The sequence below is a fragment of the Macaca thibetana genome, chromosome 7, assembly GCF_024542745.1.
Source record: "Macaca thibetana thibetana isolate TM-01 chromosome 7, ASM2454274v1, whole genome shotgun sequence".
NCBI classification, from domain to species: Eukaryota; Metazoa; Chordata; class Mammalia; order Primates; family Cercopithecidae; genus Macaca; species Macaca thibetana.
In genome coordinates, this window is record NC_065584.1 from 167366854 (window position 1) to 167385317 (window position 18464).

At 47.4% G+C, this 18464-nt stretch overlaps 1 pseudogene; it reads right to left on the reverse strand.

The window, feature by feature from the left end:
* Positions 1–2688: 2688 nt before the first annotated feature.
* On the reverse strand, positions 2689–13741 carry LOC126959325 (golgin subfamily A member 6C-like; annotated as a pseudogene).
* Between the last annotated feature and the right edge of the window lie 4723 nt (positions 13742–18464).

The window sequence follows — 18464 nt, forward strand, 5'->3', positions numbered from 1 at the left end:
TCTAAGAAAACTTGGCAAATAAAGCTTTGGACTGGAATTGCCATTTCTTTCTCTACTTTTCCTTCCCCCAGTTTCTTTGTTTTAAACAACAGAATTCATATTTTAAAATGTTGTAACTTATTTCAAAATATTAATATAGCAGTTACATTTTTGAATAGTTATATTATTTTAAAGTGACTCTGTAACATAAAGTCTTAGAGAAACTACTATGGATAGGGCTGATGCACGTTTTCACATTTTCTAAAAATCAGCATTGGTTTTAGAACTGATTATTTTCATTTCTGGAAAACCTATCAGGTTTAATCAGATACTTTAAAAATAATGGCCATATATTGCAATCTTTAAATAGGTATTTTGATTCTTTACTTCCTACAGAAATTCAAATTTATTCAGTTGAACTCACATTTTAAAATTCTATATTTCTGATGATCTCTAAACTTCTAATGTTGTCTTCTAAGCAAATTGAAAGCTGCGTTATACTGAGTGAGGAAGAGAACAAATACTTGCTGAATGAGGCATTGCAAAAGACTTCATGCACTTTGATGAAAGACTTAAGTTATTGTGATACGATTTCCATTCTTTTTAATTTTGTCTTAAACATACGACAGAATACCTACACAAAGAGCAGTATTTCAGCTAATACAGTACATTTATTTTCCAGATTGACATTCAACTTAAATATGACAATATGACAGTATGTGATTTAATCCATAGGTCCCTGATGAACACATTGTTGTCAGTTTGGTTACAGATGCTAAACGCGATCTGAAGGTCATTCCTAGTCATTTATATGTGTCAGAGCAAAAGTGAAGTGATTGGAACTATAAAAATGCCTTTGAAATAATACATCAATGTATTAGTATATCAATGTGTTAGGTAAAACCAGTTTCAGAATGATAAAGAAAAACTGTTAGACCAAATAAAATGGCTAATTAACAGTGGTACGCTTTCTAGCCCGAGGGTTTAAAATGGACTTGAAGTAACTGTCTTTCAAGTGAACTCAAATAATGTGAAAACGGCAAGTTCACAAAATAGAAGGCAAGAACAGGAACTTAAGTCCATGAAGTTTTAGCTGTTAATTCTTTCCCAAGCATCATAAAGTTATTATTTAGGCAACGTATGACTGAAATAATTCATTCATCATGTATAGGCACATTAACATAAATATGGCACAATATACCTCTAACTGAAATCGAGAGGTATAAAAACATATTTCACTGTTCATAAAGAACTTTGTGAGGAAATATAACTCTGTGAATGTGTAGACACATTTCCTCATGATACTGTGACATTCACAAACAGTAGATTGCACTGCAGTTTGTAAACATTTTAAGTTGCATAAACATCTCCTTGATTTTCAAATGTAGTATAATACTGTCTACTAAAAACTCCTTTTTGTTTCAACTAAGTACTCTCACATATATTGGTTTATAATAATGGTTGTTATTAAAGTGTTTTCCATTCAAAGAAAAGAAGTAAATTCCTCTGTCAGAGTAACCAATGTGGTTGAAGAATAGCCAGAGAGGTCTAGATGGTAAAATCAATCTTCTAGCCTCAAAGAAGCTCCATGAACATAGAGGAATGCCAGGTGTCACACAGCTTTCCTTCACTCGAATTCATTCTTGACTAGAGCCTGTATGCCTGTTCCAGGGACATTTAAACTCTGAAAGGATTTCTTATGATCTTTACTAAGTACATTAAGAAGAAAGCCAACCAGTGCCCTTTTGTGTACTGGGACATGTAGTCATGTGATTAAAACAGGTAACATGGACTCTGACTTTAAAACGTATTGTAGACATAAAATGCTCTAGGCTGGAAAAGGTTTTCTACATCCACAGTCAATGATGGGAGTCTTTCATTCCTCAGATAAGATCTCTTTTTAGGTCATCGGCAAAGAGTACAATTGCTGCAGATCATGATGCAATATCTTCATAAGCCCAGAGCACACACAAATCCTAAGGGAACTACCATAGTACTGCGCTCCTTTTTGGCAACGAAACAAATGAAACATATTCTATCCTGCACACACCTGCCAGAGCAGGCCACTTTCCTCTTCTGTTAGATTTAAAAAGCTCCCCAAAATGTTATTAGTCCCATCCCCAACACACAGAATAAGGGGGAAAGGCTGTTTCCAGTTCTCGGCCTTTAAACAACTCTAAATGTCAGTACTCACAGTGGCATATTACAAAGTAAGAAACAGTGCGCACTTGAGGGAAAACCACATATTGAGCTAATGAAGAGCTCACTGTGATTAGGATCCGATCAAACATAATATCAGAGCATAAGCAAATTTTATCTGAATTCCATAATGAATATACATGCCGCAATAACATCAAAAAAAGCATGGCAGCCTATTCCAAACCAGCAAGAATAATTTTGTGCAAATAGTGGGTCTTTGTGTGCTTGAACTCCCACCAGGTAAGGGCAAACTCGATATGTGAGCTAATGACTTACAATTATCAAATTAAAAAACAAAAATGCTAAAGGATGTCAGAGTGAACATCAGGAAAAGATCCACTCTCCCTTACCTTTTTACAAATAAATTTAAATTAAATTAGAAACACAAATAAACATGAGTGGCTCTAACATTCAAATGAAGTAAATGAATTGTGTAGGAGACTAACCCCAAAGTTTTCTTTTTTGTTTTTTTGTTTTGTTTTGTTTTGTTTTCGATTTCTCGTCCAGGTCTTAGATGATGATGTTTATCTCCCTGTTCTCAGTTGCCCAGTAAAAGAATGGCATGCAGGGTTTGCTGGCCAAGCCTGAGTGCTCCTGGGTGTCCTGCATTACAGGAAGCAGGTGCACGATCTGCTGTGCAGTGGGGTTGTCATGGGGAGAACCCTCCCTGGCCTCTCCTGATGCAGGCTCCATGCTGTCGTCCAGGCTCACCTCACAAAAATCTTCGGAGAGAGGGAGGCGGGGATCTCAGTGCAGGGCTAGCCTCCCCCGCTCCTGCCTGCCCACCCTGCCTGAGGGCTCTACTCAGCACCCTGCTCGACAGCAGCCCCAAGTTCCTGGGGGGCCGGAGCCCCTGGAGTGGGCTCATTAGCAGGGTTCTGGACAGCAGTGAAGAATTTGCCATGCCTCTCGTGGTTGCCCACGGGCGGCAACACCAGCTCCTGAAGTTCCAGAAGATTCGCCTGAATGGAAGGGTGCTCAGCTGCCACACCAGAGACAGTGCCAGTGCCCATGCCCACCCCCACCCCTGTAGAGGTGTTGCACACCCTACCTTCATCTCTTCCTTGTTCTGGGCCAGCCTGATGACATCCTCCATCTCCCAGTGCCACATGTTTAGCACCACCCCTTGGCTCTCATATACTGTGATGTACTCTCCTGCAAGAGGACAGGGCTCAGACACTGGGGCCCCTCCAATGGCTCTGCAGCTCCCCCTGCCATGCCTATGTCTCCCGATCACTCATGCCATCTGTCGCTCCAGAGAGCTGGATGAATCCACGCTCTAGGTTTTCCACCTGTTCCTTCCCATCTGCCTTCTCCTTCGGGGGGTCCATAAAGCCACTCTGGAGCCAAAATAATGGGGTCACATCTCGAGAGTGACCTGTCTGTCCCGCTACCACTTTTCTTGGCTCATGCCAGGAATCACTCACCTTCACCTTCTCCATGGCCTTCTTCAGGGCCCGGTAACTCTCCCCACACACAAACTCACTCCCAGTCCCTGGAGCTGGGTCCTCTGCCTCTGGCTCCTTCCAGGCTGAGGCCATCAGGTAAACCAGGTGCGGGCAACACAGCCTTTCCACCTACTGCTGCCCACATGGCCGTGCCTGCTCCTCCTGGGCACTGGCTCCAGGGGAGTTGAAAATGTCACTTGAAGGCAAGAAGTGAGTATTCTTGTAGGGGCATACATAGAACAAACGGGGCAGGGAGGTGGAGTGCGAGTCCTTCCCTTGGGGCTTCAGAGAGTGCACCTGTTGGTCACAGGTGAAATGGTGTCTGACCACTGGCTCCCAGAAGGGGTGAGGGTCCAGAGAAATCAGAAGGTAGGGAAACCAAGAGCATAAGGAAGTCTGGGAGGGACCACAGAGGAAGGTGGCAAAGGGGAGGAGGGGAAAGTCAGGCTCACCATGGCCTCCCAGCTCTCCTGGTCCTGTGGGATACTCAGCATGGGCCGAGGTGCCTCCTCCTCCTCACTGTCCAGATGTCCTCCTCCATCTCCTGTGGGGAGGTGGCCAGAGGGGTCCTCAGACAACCCAACGAGGGAAGTACTGTGGGCCCACCTCTGTCCCCACCCTCACTGTGTAACCCTGAGCCAGCCCCTCCCCAGAGGGGAATGAGCTGCTGTTCTTTATCTTTCCTTTTAAGAACCAAGATCTTGCTATATTGCCCAGGCACAGTCACATTACCGGTCAGTGCGGGAGTTCTGACCTGCTCCCTCTCTGATCTGGGCCAGTTCACTCATCCTTAGGCAACCTGGTGGCCCCCTGCTCCCAGAAAGTTACCATATTGATGCCGAACTCAGTGCAGACACCCGGTTGGCACAACGATCAGCTGTTCTAAAGGTCTCTTCCAACTCTTCAATCCTATGCTGCTAACAATCCCCCCTTCCTCCTATGGCTCTCTCGTCTTCCTCTAACTGGTCTCCTGTACCTTCTCCAGGGAAAGCCATGAGGCTCAGCTGGGTCTCTAGCTATTGGTTCTGTTGGCTGGCAGCTTCTAGGTGCTCCTAAGGGGACGGAAAACAAACAGAATGAGAAGGCACGGAGGTTGCCAGGTCGTCCCCCTCAGGACTCCATCCTCTGTAACTCCCTCCCCTTGGTCTCCTGCAACTTTTGGTGGGCCATCTCAGCCACCGCTTTACCCTGAGCTTCCTGCTGCTGCAGCTGGTCCATGAGCTGGGCCTGCAGCAGTAACTGCCTGTACAGTGTCTCTTTCTCAGAGGTCAGCTGCTAATAGGTGGCCACATACTGCTGCAGGTGACCCAGGTACTAGTCTCACTGCTGCTGCAGACTCTGAGACTCTTGGGTCTTCAGCTGTATCTGCAGGAAGACCCTGGGAATGAGGGCATGTGGTGGTTGGCTTCCAGATTCTGGGTCCATTAATAGGGTAGCGAGGGCACTGTGGGGCTCTGTCACCTGCCCAGGCCCCTGGCCTCTTGCTCCAGGCCTAAGAGACTCCCCACTTTGCCTAGAACCTCGTGCCTCCTTCCCCAGCCTCAAATCTCATGTCCTTCTTCCCACCATTTAAACTGTAGGCCACAGACTGGTGGAAAAGCAGAGGGAGCCAACCACCATCTGCTACGTGTGCTACATGCCTAATGCTTTCCATGTATTATCTCATTTAATCCTCAGCACCTCCATAAGGAAAATGCTAACTTCCTTTTGAAGTTAAAGAAACAGAGACTTAGAGATGAAAAGTAGTTGAATGGTGACCAGTGGAACCGAGGCCAGAATCCAGTTTGAATCTAAGGAGGCTTTTTTGTTTTGTTTTGTTTTGAGACAGAGTGCCACTCTGTGGCCCAGGCTAGAGTGCAGTGGTGCAATGCCAGCTCACTGTAACCTCCACCTCCTGGGGTCAAGCGATTCTCATGCCTCAGCCTCCTGAGTAGCTGGCATTACAGGCATGCACCATCATGCCTGGATTATTTTTTGTTGTTGTTGTAATTTTAGTAGAGATGAGGTTTCACCCTTCTGGCCAGGCTGGTCTCAAACTCCTAACCTCAAGTGATTCTCCTGCCTCATCCTCCCAAAGTGCTGGGATTACACGCATGAGCCACCTTGCCTGGCATAAGAAGCCTTTCATACCACTGTCTCTTCCCCTGTGATTGGGGGAATCCAAGCCTCTAGTTGGGATGATGATGTCCAGACCTGGGAGGAGCCCAGGGCTACCCACCTCTAAAAGTCAGAGGGCGGGAAGCAAGAAACAGTCATAGGGCTGCCCTGGAGAGTGCTGGGGTCACCTGCCCCGCAGCTGGAGCTGCCTTTGGCCTGGCATCTCCCCTCCCCAGAGGCTGGTGTCTGCCTCCCAGCCCTCCTTGGATGGGGTGGGGGCTACCGTCTGCCTCACATCGCTCAGCTCCTGCAGCTCCTTTACTTGCTGCTCCAACTGCAGTGCGCTCTGGTTTTCATTGTTCTGGACAGAGAGAAGCAATCAGTGGCCAGCCACTGCAGCTGGAGACCCCAGAACTTGGTGTCTACCTCCCATGTCACCGGGAAGGGTGGAGGCAGGTTAGAAAAACCATCCCGTCTCCCCAACAGCCATCAGAGCAGGGCCTGATGAGCTCTGGCTCACAGGTGACTTTAGAAGTACCATTTCATGTGAGGGCTACACTGCCCCATTTTACAGGTGGGGAAACAAAGGCCTGGAGGGTTAGGGATAAGGGCAGGCTCCCCAGGTGGGGCAACCCACCTCGAAGCTGCAATGTGGCTCAGCCAGCTGCTTGTCGAGCTTGTGGTTCTGGGAGAGCACGAGCCTCTCCTCCTGCTTTCATAGCCTCTCCTCCTTCTCCCACAGCCTCTCCTCCTTCTCCCACAGCCTCTCCTCCTGATCCCATAGCCTCTCCTCCTGCTTTCGTAGCCTCTCCTCCTCCTTTCGCAGCCTCTCCTCCTGCTTTCATAGCCTCTCTTCCTGCTTTCACAGCCTCTCACCATGCTCCTGTAGCCTCTCCTGCTGCTTCCGAAGCCTCTCCTTTTGCTCACACAGCCTCTCCTGCTCCCGCAGCCTCCTCTCCTCCTGCTTTCAGAGGCTCTCCTCCTGATCCCGAAGCCTCTCCTTTTGTTCCTCGCTCAGGAGACTCAAGGCCTGATTGTTTTCCACCTGGGAATGGAGCTTTCCCTCCAAACTCTCCACCTTCTTCTTCAGGTACCTGACCTCATCTTGTAGCTGCTTCACCTCAGATATCTCTGCTGGGGGTGCTGGGGACAGGGGGTCAGCTGAGAAAGGAAGCAGACAATAAGGGCCTCTGGATTCCACAACCACCACCCCCTACCCAAAAAGAAAAAAATAAAACCCTCCTCTTGATGCACAGCTCCTCTCAGGCTTTCCAAACTTGGCCTCACTGCTAATGATTCCTTGAACCTGATGGTAGCCAATTGCCAAGTCACTTTCAGATAGAGAGCACTATGGGTGGCTGACAACGGGCACTCCTCCCTCTTTGCTGATGGGGACCCTGAGGCTCATGGAGATGACAAAACTTGCTGTCTCCTGGCACAGACCTCTTTCCCTCTGCCTCAAAGCCCTTCCATCCACCCACCTCCCTGGGGCATTCTAAGCCACCCCCACAGTCCTCTGATGCCGGTCCTCCTCCCACGTCACACCAGCCCCATCTTACCCATCTGGGGTTTGAGTTCGGACAAGCTCCTCTCCAGCTCCTGTATCTGATGTATGTCACGCTTCTTCTCTTCCTTCAATGTGCAAGCCTGCCCAAAGCACAGAGGGGAAGGGCCCTGGAGAGAGGGGCTGGTGGCTGGACAAGCTACCATCTCCCTCTCTGCCCCCACCTCCACAAAGCCCAGATCCATGACCACCTCTGGCTGTACTATTCCCATTTTACAGATGCCCAGAAAGATCCGGTGACCTATCTAAGGTGGGGGGCTGAAGGGTCAGGTCTCACCTCCACCGACATTTTCCACATCCTCTCCTGCCACTGGGCCCTCTCTCCTGTTACATGTTGAGCATATTCATCTCTCTCTAGCTGGACTTGTTTAAGTGACTCTGTCATCTGCGAGAATGGGCACAGAAGTTAGGAAGGGCTGTCACTGGTCCTCAACTGCTCCTGGCCAGCTGGGGTCATCATCCTTCCACATCCCTCCTCTGCAAAGCCTCACCTGTGTCACGTGTGCGTTCAGCAGCGCCCGCTCCTTTGAGGACTGCCTTAACTGCTGCTGAAGGACTGCTTCACTGTGGCTCGAGGACTGGATGGTGAAGAGTGAGAAGTTTCGATCTGGGGAGCTGGGGCAGTGCCCCTTAAAAGGGCTAGGGCTAGACTCAATATACAACTCAGTCAGTAAAGATCAAGGCATTTCCAAGCCCATGTCCTGGTTTTTAAAGAACTCAGTAAAGTTGGAAGGCACAAGGAAAGAGATCTAATTTACAGCTGGCTAAGAGAGGCCCAGAGAGATCAGATAATATTGCTATTGTTATTACTGTTATTACTACCACTTTTAACCTTTATGGAGTGCTTCACCAGGTACCACGCTAACAATCCCATTTAATCCTCACTACCACCATATGAGACAGTTACTAGGATTACCTCTATTGTGTAGATGAAAAACATGGAGTATTCGAGGTTAAGTTCTTGCCTAAGATCACGTAGACAGAGCTGGGATTTGAACACCCAGGTCTATCCCATTCTCTAAGCCCATTTTTCTTGCTGGGGGTGGGGACACAGGTAGGAGGGGGAAATTAATCTTTTGTTTGCTTTTTGAAAGGATGATACATTCGCATAGTCCAAAACTCAGAAGGTATACCATGGAAGTGTCTCCCAAGCACCTTGTTACTCTCTCCTGAGTTTTTTACAAACACTTGGAGACATGTTTTATGTACATTATCATAGTACACACACACACACACACACACACACACACACACACACACACACACACACACCCCTTTCCTCTCTCTACAGAAATGGTAACATAGTAAAGGTACTCTTCTGTACCTTCACAGTACAGGTACCCAATACCCCACCTAGGACTTGGCTAAGGCCACAACCAGGTAAAGGCAGGGCAGGCACTTGGCCTCTGAGCTCTGTGTCCAGTGCTTACTCCCCACAGTGCCCCCAACTTACCCACAGCAGCTGACTCAGCCCCAGGCTGCCTTTAACAACCGTACACAAAAGCAGCTTGAAATGATCCTGCTGCCTTCTGGGCAGGACACTGCATCCTGCAGCAGGGACCTTTAGGCTCACTCCTCCATCTGGCAAGCCAGGCTGCCAAGGGATGGGGCAGCTGGTTGGACTCACCCTGTCCTCTTCCTGCTGCTGTGTAGACACAGCAGTGAGAGCCTGCTCCAATTCTTGAATACGCTGTAAGGAGGATAAAAGGTGGCCAGCCAGATCCTTGGACTCTTCTGTAACGACAGAGGTTGAGATGGGGCCCAAAAGGACTCCCCCTAAAGACCTGTCAAAGTGCCAGGTTGAAGGATGATGGGGTGCCCAGATTCCCACCTTCAAAGTGTCTGGCAGCACCTTTAGTATGGTAAAGGGTGGTCTTCAAGTCTGTCTTTTCCAATGTGAGGATGTTGATTGTCTGGAATTGAACGTTTGGGAGAAAAACCAAGCAAGTGCTGAAAGAGAAGGAAAGAAACATTCTCCAAAAGACAGGAGAAAACTCCCCACCCTCCACTCATCTCTAACTGCTCCGTCTGTGCTTTGTGTATGTCATTGTTTGCTTTCTTTTCCTGTAGGAAGAGGAATACAGAGCTCTTACCGCGGGGAGGTAGAGATAGCACAGTAAGAGACGTACCCCAAGAATGCCACCAATGCCCCAGGACAGGTCCACTCATGGGACTAAGTTATCAGGGACCCTATGGGGATGGGATGGAATCTGAGGGTTGAGCCTTCTTCCCCAGGCTGGGAGTGGGTGAGACGAGACTGGCCCCTCTACATCCTCTACATCTGAGTGCCCCCCAAACCCAGCAGTCATGTTGTGAGCAAACAAAGAAATCACATTACTTCTTCCAACTGATGTTCCCCTTGTTTCTTCTGTTGTTTCTGTGGAGAGAGTCAAATTCAGGTGACTAAGGGTGGCCCCTCCAACTCTATTCCCCAGACCAGGAAGCAGTAGTCGGGGCCAGGAATGGATTTTAAAGGCAATGTTCTCAGACCCAATGGCAACACGAACTGGTCAACTCTCTTCAAGCTCCCAAGGACAGAAGATTTGGGTCTTTGTTGGTTTTTGCCCATAGACACAGAACTCAAAGTCTGAATCTGGATTCTCTTGAAAGGACAGTAACATAAATCTCTAGAGATGGAGTCTGAGAAAGGCCCACCCATCTGCCAGCTTGTGATTTAGAAAGGTGCGTTCATTCAACAGACATTTACTGAGCACATATGGGCCAGGTATGGTTCTCCACAGCAGATATAGGATGGAAAAGGACAGACAGGAGCCCTTGACTGTGAGGTTTCCATTCTAGGGGCCTTTAAATCTCAGACTCTCAGAGCTAACAGAGACCTTTGATGCCATACCTCCCCGTGAAACACAAGCCCAAGGAGAAGAGGTGGCTTGTACAGAATCAAAGAGCAAATTAGGGACAGAGTCAGAGCAGAAATTCGGGGACCTTGACAATGAGTCAGGCCAGTGCTTCCCTGACAGGTGACAACCCCAGTGTGTGTGTGGAAAGGACTAGAGCAGGGGTATCTGGAGGAGAGAGAGTTGGCAAAAAGGGCAGTGACAGAAGAGCCATGCTGCATGCTCCTTGTTCTGGGGTCTCTCCAGGTGAGGCCTGGGTGCTCCAGCTCCCCATTTGCCCTTGGCACCAGGGGCCCCCAGCCCTTTTCTTTAGGGCCCCATGGGGAAACGAAAGCCTAGGACTGGCAGCATGGAATCAGGGGACCCCACTGGACTCTTACCAATGATTCTATGTTTTCATTGAGGTGATTGATTGTTGTGGAGCTTGACTCCAGAGCTACTGCTAGTTCTTGGTACCGGCTCTGAGGCGCATGCCAAGAAGATGAGTTGGAGGAGGATTGCAGGGAGAGGTAGAGATAACAATCATTAGGGCTGGGGTGTATGTGAGCTGTCTCAGCTGGCAGAGGGTCACCCAGCCCCTGCTGGTGAGAGAAGGTTGGAGGGCTGGCCTGTAGTGTCACTGCACCTTGGCCTAGGGCCCCTTACCTCCAGATCCTTCAGGATAACAGATGATGCAGGAGTGATAAAAATGAGAAATTCAAAAAAACAGAAACTTACATGGGAAACAACTATAGATATTGAGAAACTATAAAAACAGCAAGGGGCTGGGCACGGTGGCTCACACATGTAATCCCAGCACTTTGGGAAGCTGAGGTGGGAGGAACACTTGAGGTCAGGATTTCAAGAGCAGCCTGGCCACCATGGTGAAACTCCAAATCTACTAAAAACAAAAAGATTAGCCGGGTGTGGAGGCAGTTGCCTGTAATCCCAGCCACACAGGAGGCTAAGGCAAGAGCCAAGATCGCACCACTGCACTGCAGTCTGGGTGACGGAGTGAGACTGTCAAAAAAAAAAAAAAAAAAAAAAAAAAAAAAGCCCCAAATCCCACATGCTTGCGCTGTATGTTATTCCCAAACTACTTTTAAACTTTAAGGTCTCACCATTTCCAAGATGATAAAAGATGCAGGGAAGGAAAAAACCCAATCAATCAAGCAGGTGAAGAAGCAGACATAAACAGGCCAAAGATTAATGGCAGCAACATAAAATAAGCCAGAGGCAAACTATTCCCCAAACTAGAGAAGCCTCAGGGGCATGCACAGCTGGAGACAGCAAGCCAGAGAGGGATCTCAGCACTGCCTAACCTTCCACTTGTCCAATGGGGGAGTGCTACCCCGTTGGAATGGTTAAGGTTGGACACAAGCACCTTCTGAATGTCCTGAATCTATAGGAGATAACAAGGGAGAAACAAGGACAGGGAGAAAGACAGAAGCGGCTTAGAGAGAAACAAGAAAGTCAGCGTGGGAGGAAGATGTGGGTTCAGGAAATGAAATGCTGAAGAAGAGCAGAGGAGATTAAAACCATGGCCTGTGCCATTCTTCCAAACGGCCACCTGCTGCCTTGCCAGGGGCAGGAACAAATAGATGGAAAAGTCCCCTGAGTGGTGCAGTCACAGAGTGGAGTCACCTGACCAATGCAGCTCTTAATACGCTCACTGGCTCCCTTTTCTCAGGCCCGGGATGTGGGTGATGAATCTGGTAGAGCTCCAGACCTCCACCTCCATTAAAAAACCAGACTTCTGAGTAAGGGTTCACTTGAACTAAGGGGGCTCCAGCTAAAAAATAAGTTTGAAAGACACTGATCTTCTCCAGTATCATCTTACAGAGGAGGAAACTGAGGCCCAGGGGAAGAAGTGATTTTTCTGTGACCACCCAGCAAGCTGGTGGCAAGTTAGATCTTCTCTTACTCCTAGTGCCCGTGGCTCTCCTCACCACAGCCTGGGCCCCCTTCAGTGACTCCTAAAGCGACAGCCTAATGGCAAGTGGCTGTCCTCATTGGCCCAGCTTCCCCTTGAGACGGGGGTTGAGGAAAATCAAACAGCAATGACCATTTCCTGGGTATCGTGGGTGTTTACAGCAGGCCATGTACTAGGGATTACCAGAAAAACAACAACAACAAGGAATCTCATTTAAACTTCACAACTGGAAGTCAAACAATATTACCCCTATTTTATAGATGTGAAAAGACAGGCCCAAACAGCTCAAGCAATTTGCCATAAATCAGATCCCTAGCAGAGGGAGAGGCAGGATTCAAACCCAGAATTCTCTACAATTACCCAGCAATCTCAACAATTACCCAGGAGCCTGGCCAGCCAAGACTCACATCCCCAGGTGAGTGGCAACCACCAGAAATGGTTTTCTCAGGGCTACTTCCAGTTTTTTTCTTTTTTGTCTTTGCTCCTGCTGGAACACCAGGGCTGTTCCTCTGCTGATATTCTTAAAGCTGTGCGAAAGAAGAGCAGTAATACTCATGAGAACTACCAGCCCCTACAGCCACATCCTCCTTTACAGTTTTTCAAAATACTCTTATACACCATCTGATTTAATGCCACCAACAACTGTACAAGGTGTTGTCACAGTCACTTAGTGACTGAGAGGGATGGATATTATGGGCAAAAAAAAAAAAAAAAAAAAAAAAAAAGAGGGGGGCAATAATGGAACTTAAACTCGGTCTTCTGACTCCAAGCTCTGGGGTTTTGCCATGAATCAGCAGCTGCCAGGGACCAAATCCAGAGTCAGAGGTAGAAAGGTAAACATTAAGTAGGCAGGAACTGCACTCTGTGGTTTAGTCATACATCCTCTCATGTCTGTTAGTGTGAAGAAGTGCACCAGTACCTCTCAAACTTTTATATCAATGTGTCCTCATGGCAGAAGGCAGCTTTTTTATTAAATCTGGAAATTTTTCAGAAAGAGGACAACCCAAGCCTCATTTCAGAGAGAGGTCTGGTATACTCTTAGAAACCTATGTGACTGTCATCTCTAAGTACATTAATGTTTTTTCTCTCTCAAGAGAATTGAGGGAAACTGATGCTTCAGAAAGATCTCCCACATTTATCCCATGGCACTCAAAGTACCCCAAGTTGAGATGATATGAGGAAGATTCAAGCTGTCAAATTCAGTTTCCCAGGACCTATTCCACAGAAGATGAGCAAATCTCACTTCAGAGACCACTGACTGAAGGGCAGTCGGGTCCCAGAACTGTGGAGAATTAGAATATGAGGTGGAGAACTCAGAAAAACATGTTAAAGTCTCTCTGGAGAGTAGAAGCCTGGGAGAAAACCAAACCAAACCCGTTTCCCCATTGCCACCCAGAGATACTGTCAACGTTTTGAGTTCATGGGGGATGAGTAGGCTTTTCCCACTGTCAATGTCTATGAGAAGGGAATAAGACAACCAGTAACCTCTTGTTCCTAGGTCCCATATTCCCCATTTCCCTTCCAGCTGGAAATTTGTGCTGCAACCAGAGGAACCAGAAATGGGGTGAGAATGCTCAGAGGACTGGGTCGTAAGATCAAAGGCTGGTCTTGCAGCAGTAATGAAAGTTTCTAGGGGGACTGTGACATCACTACATTCCACTCCTCCTGGGGGTGGGAGGAACCACATCAGTGCAATGGCTGAGTCACTGAACCACGATGTGGGAAGGTGACATAAGGCTGGGACCCAGGTCCTTAGAGACACTAGTCCAAAGAGCCCAGGGAAGTCGGACTTGGGTCAGCAGGAGGGGAGAGCAGAGTCTGCAGCAGAGAACCCCAGGAGTCACCAGCCCAAAGTCACCAAGGGATGACTGGCGATGGGGGTGGGAGCTGGGGCTGGGGCTGGGGGACCCAGGTCATTGGAGAGGCGAGTCCAAAAAATCCAGGGAGGTCAGGCTTGGCATAGCAGGATGTGAGGGCTGAATATGGAACAGGGAGCCCCAGGAGTCACCCGCCCAACATCACCCTGGGGTGATTGGCGAGGTCAGGGGCTTGGCTGCTTGGTGAAGGGGGGGGGGGCTGACTGACAAGACTTTGGTGAGGGGAGCCCAGAGGCGCCAGGGTTGGGTGGCCCAGTCCGGTATTTCTCAGGAGTGGTATGGACTCTGGTAACCGTTTTGTCATTGGAGGGGATCTGTGGCTGGGTTGGGTGGATAGCCTGAGGTCAGGAGTTCAAGGCCAGCCTGGCCAACATGACTAAATCCTGTTTCTACTAAAAATATAAAACTTAGCCAGGCATGGTGGTGCACACCTGTAGTCCCAGCTACTTGGGAGGCTGAGACACAAGAATCACTTGAACCAGGGGGACAGAGATTGCAGTGAGATGAGATCACACCACTGCACTCCAGCCTGAGTGACAGAGTAAGACCCTGTCCCAAAAAACAAACAAACAAACAAAAAACCCACAGGTAAAATTGTGCCTATAACCAGGAGAGAAATAAATCAATAGAAATAGGCCCAGAAATGACAGAGATGATGTAATTAGCAGACAAAGATATTAAAAGACATATTATAAATATGCTCCATATGTTCAAGAAGGCTAAAATGTTTGATCATGATGAGAAGAGAGAAATGGAAGATATATTGATGAAAAAATAAAAAATAAACCCTGGCTGGGTGAAGTGGCTCACGCCTGTAATCCCAGCACTTTGGGAGGCTTAGATGCAAGGATTGCTTGAGCCCAGGAGTTCAAGATCAGCCTGGGCAACATAGGGAGACCTATCTCTATAAACAATTTTTAAAAATAGCCAGGCATAGTGGCACACACCTGTAGTGCCAGCTACTCAGGAGGCTGAGGCAGGAGGATCACCTGAACACAGGAGGTCGAGGTTGCCATGAGCTGTGATTGTACCACTGCACTCCAACCTGGGCAACACAGTGAGACCTTGTCTCAAAATAAAACAAAAAGAATGACTAGAGATGAAATAGTTACCTCTGCAGATATGGGATTAAAAGCAGTTGAAGTCAGTGAGGCTAGGTGGGGTGGCTCATGCCTGTAATCATTCCAGCAATTTAGGAGGCTGAGGCAAGAGGATTGCTTGAGGCCTGGAGTTCAAGACCAGCCTGATCAACATAGTGAGGTCTCATCTCTACAAAAAAAAAAAAAAAAAAAAAAAAAAAGAAAAAGAAAAACGGAATAAAACATTTTCAAAAACTTTAGTGAAGACAAAATACAGACTTTTTCACACAAAGAAAAGCCAGGATAATCACCAGCAGGCCTGCACTCTGAGAAATGTTCAAAACAGTTCTTTGGTCAGAAGAAAAATGACACTAGGTAGAAATTTGGATCTACACAAAGGAATGAAGACCACTGACATAATAAATACGTGGATAAATAGAAAGATCCTATTTTCTCATTTTTTGATGTCTAGAAATAAGGAATACTGCGTTGCTCTTGAAAGTGGGAAGAGGGAGTTTCAGAGACTTCCCCCGGGCTCTTCCTACTATAGTGGCTCATACCTACAGCTCAGGGAGTAAAGTGAGAGCTCTGTTAGCTTCTAAGCATACTTATATCAATTGCATATTTAGGGACAGATAAATGACCACCAGAGGGGGCTGCAGCCTCTTTATCCAGGGATTCATTTATTACCTAATCTTCACACATCCTCAGTCTTTTGGAGAGGGGACATCGTGGCATTGTGGGTCTTCTGGGGTCAGGGTCAGCTGTAATCCTATATAAACGGCCCTCAAACAGTCTGGGTATTCCCTTTTCATCAGCTACAGTTACTTTCATCAAAGACCCCACATCCCTTTGGAGAATAATTAATGAATACCATGTGGTAATGTTGCAGGATCTTTTTCCAAGAATACCCAGCCTCCCCTACAATCAATGAGCTATAGGTCTCAATTGTCTCAGTCTGAAAACTGGGTAGGAAATTGTAACTTTTTGTTGCAGCCTTCTGCGTGCCAGATCTTATTGTTGTTTCCTGAATACAAAAATCAGGAAATATCCTAGGGCTCACACCTGTAATCCCAACAATTTGGGAGGCCAAGGCAGGAGGATTGCTTGAGCTCAGAAGTTTGAGACCAGTCTAGACAACATAACAAGACCGCATCTTCACTAAAAATTAAAAAAAAAAAAAAAAAAAAAAAAAAAAAGCCAGGCATGGTGGTGCATGCCTGTAATCCCAACTACTTGGGACGCTGAGGTGGGAGGATCACTTGAGCCCAGGAGGTTGAGGCTGCAGAGAGAGATGATTGTGCCACTGCGCTCCAAACTGGGCTACAGAGTAAGATCCTGTCTCCAAACAACAAAATACCCTAGTCAACTGCCTATATAACTCTCCCCAGGAATGCCATCAGTTTTTTTTTTTTTTTTTTTTTTTTTTTTTTTTTTTTTGAGACAGAGTCTGGCTCTGTCACCCAGGCTGGAATGCAGTGGCCAGATCTCAGCTCACTGCAAGCTCCACCTCCCAGGTTCACGCCATTCTCCTGCCTCAGCCTCCCCAGTAGCTGGGACTACAGGCGCCCGCCACCTCGCCCAGCTAGTTTTTTGTATTTTTTTTTTAGTAGAGACGAGGTTTCACCGTGTTAGCCAGGATGGTCTCGATCTCCTGACCTCGTGATCTACCCGTCTCGGCCTCCCAAAGTGCTGGGATTACAGGCTTGAGCCACCGCGCCCGGCCTGCCATCAGTTTTTACCCAATACAACAGATCCCTGGAGGTCAACTCATCCTGGTTATCACTCTAGCCTTCCTACCAATTAAGTTAATTACATCCACGTTGTTGATGATGGTGAAGTGCCACCACCTGGCATCTGCTGTTCTGGCCTTCCACCATTCCCACTGACACCACGAAGCCTGGTCTAACGGCAGCATCTCCTCTTGTCAATCCTGGCCTAAAAAGGATAGTCTCTGAAAGATTCAGGTGCCCTTCTCACTAGTGCCTTCCTTGTTAGCCTAGAGAGGGGAGTTGCTGTGAGGTTTCCAAGGGCACATAGTGAAGTGGTAGATTCCGAATCTGCTGGCATATAATGAACCATTCCAACATTCCTACCTCCCTGTACTTTCCAGCTTCTTTGATGCTTTGCAAATGTAGTTCTATAATCTCCACCTAATTCCCTGCAGCAACTGTTCCATCCACATTTCAAGGAGCCACTGCAGCAGCATGTTAGAGCCCCAGGTGTCCCTGCCAAGCCATTAAATCCTGAGAGTGCTCCCACTTCAGTGTATTCTCATGTATACAGCCTTTAGTCTCCCCATGGTCCAACATCCTTATGTCCAGTCCTCCACCTCCTCTCCCAGATTCTGCCAGTACACACTCGGAAGCTACTGCAACCTTTTTGGCAAAAAATCATTCTCCCAGAGCAGACTGTGCTTGTGACCTTGGGCCATGATGAGGAATGACCGTAGCCTGGTGTCACTGTGGGGCAGCAATGATGACACACTTCATCCTGCTGTAAGGCCTTGTTGGAGGCTCTTTGCCTAGTCTCCAGGCAAGGGACAGCTGCGCTTCTCTTAGCAAGGAAAGGAGGCTACTTCTTTTAGCCTAGAGCATTGAGTGGAAACTGGAAGTTCGAAGTACTCAGATGTATCCACTTAAGTTTCCCCATACCAGATATCAGGATCCCATTGCTCCTCTCCCCTCCCCTCCCCTCCCCTCTTTTCTCTCCTCTCTTTTCTCTTCTTTCCTCTCTTTTCTCTTCTCTCCTCTATTTTCTTTTCTCCTTTCTTTTCTCTTCTCTTATTTCTTTTCCCTTCTCCTCTTTTTCTTTTCTCTTCTCTTTCTCTGTCTTTCTTTCTCTTTCTTTGTTTTTCACTTGGGATCTCACTCTGTCACCCAGGCTGGAGTGCAGTGATGTGATCTCGCTCACTGCAACCTACACCTCCCTGGCCCAAGGGATCCTCAGTCTCCTGGGTAGCTGGGACCACAGGTACATGCTACCACATCTGGCTAATTTTCATATTTTTTATAGGGATGGGATTTCACCATATTACCCAGACTGGTCTCGAACTCCCAGGCTCAAGTGATCCTCCTGCCTCAGCCTCCCAAAGTTCTGGGATTATAGATATGAGCCACTGCACTCACATCTCCTTTTCCTTAAGTAATTATAAATAAAAAGACTAAATCATAAAATAAAATTTGTATATTTTGGGGAAATGACACAAAACTGCCATGACAGCTGAAATTAAAAGAGTTTATTTCTCGATTTTCTGCTGTGTGCATGTGTGCGTGTGCACACTTGTCCTTGGTTGGCGCCCTATGTGTGTACCTGCTGTAGCTATTGGGTCAATCTGCACAATGTCTGACTCCACAATTTCCAGCAAACAAAAGCTCTACACTGCCTAATTTTCAAGCAGTTGAGACTGAAGCAGCAGTCTCCTTCTGTTTTTAATTTGAATTAAACTGCCAGG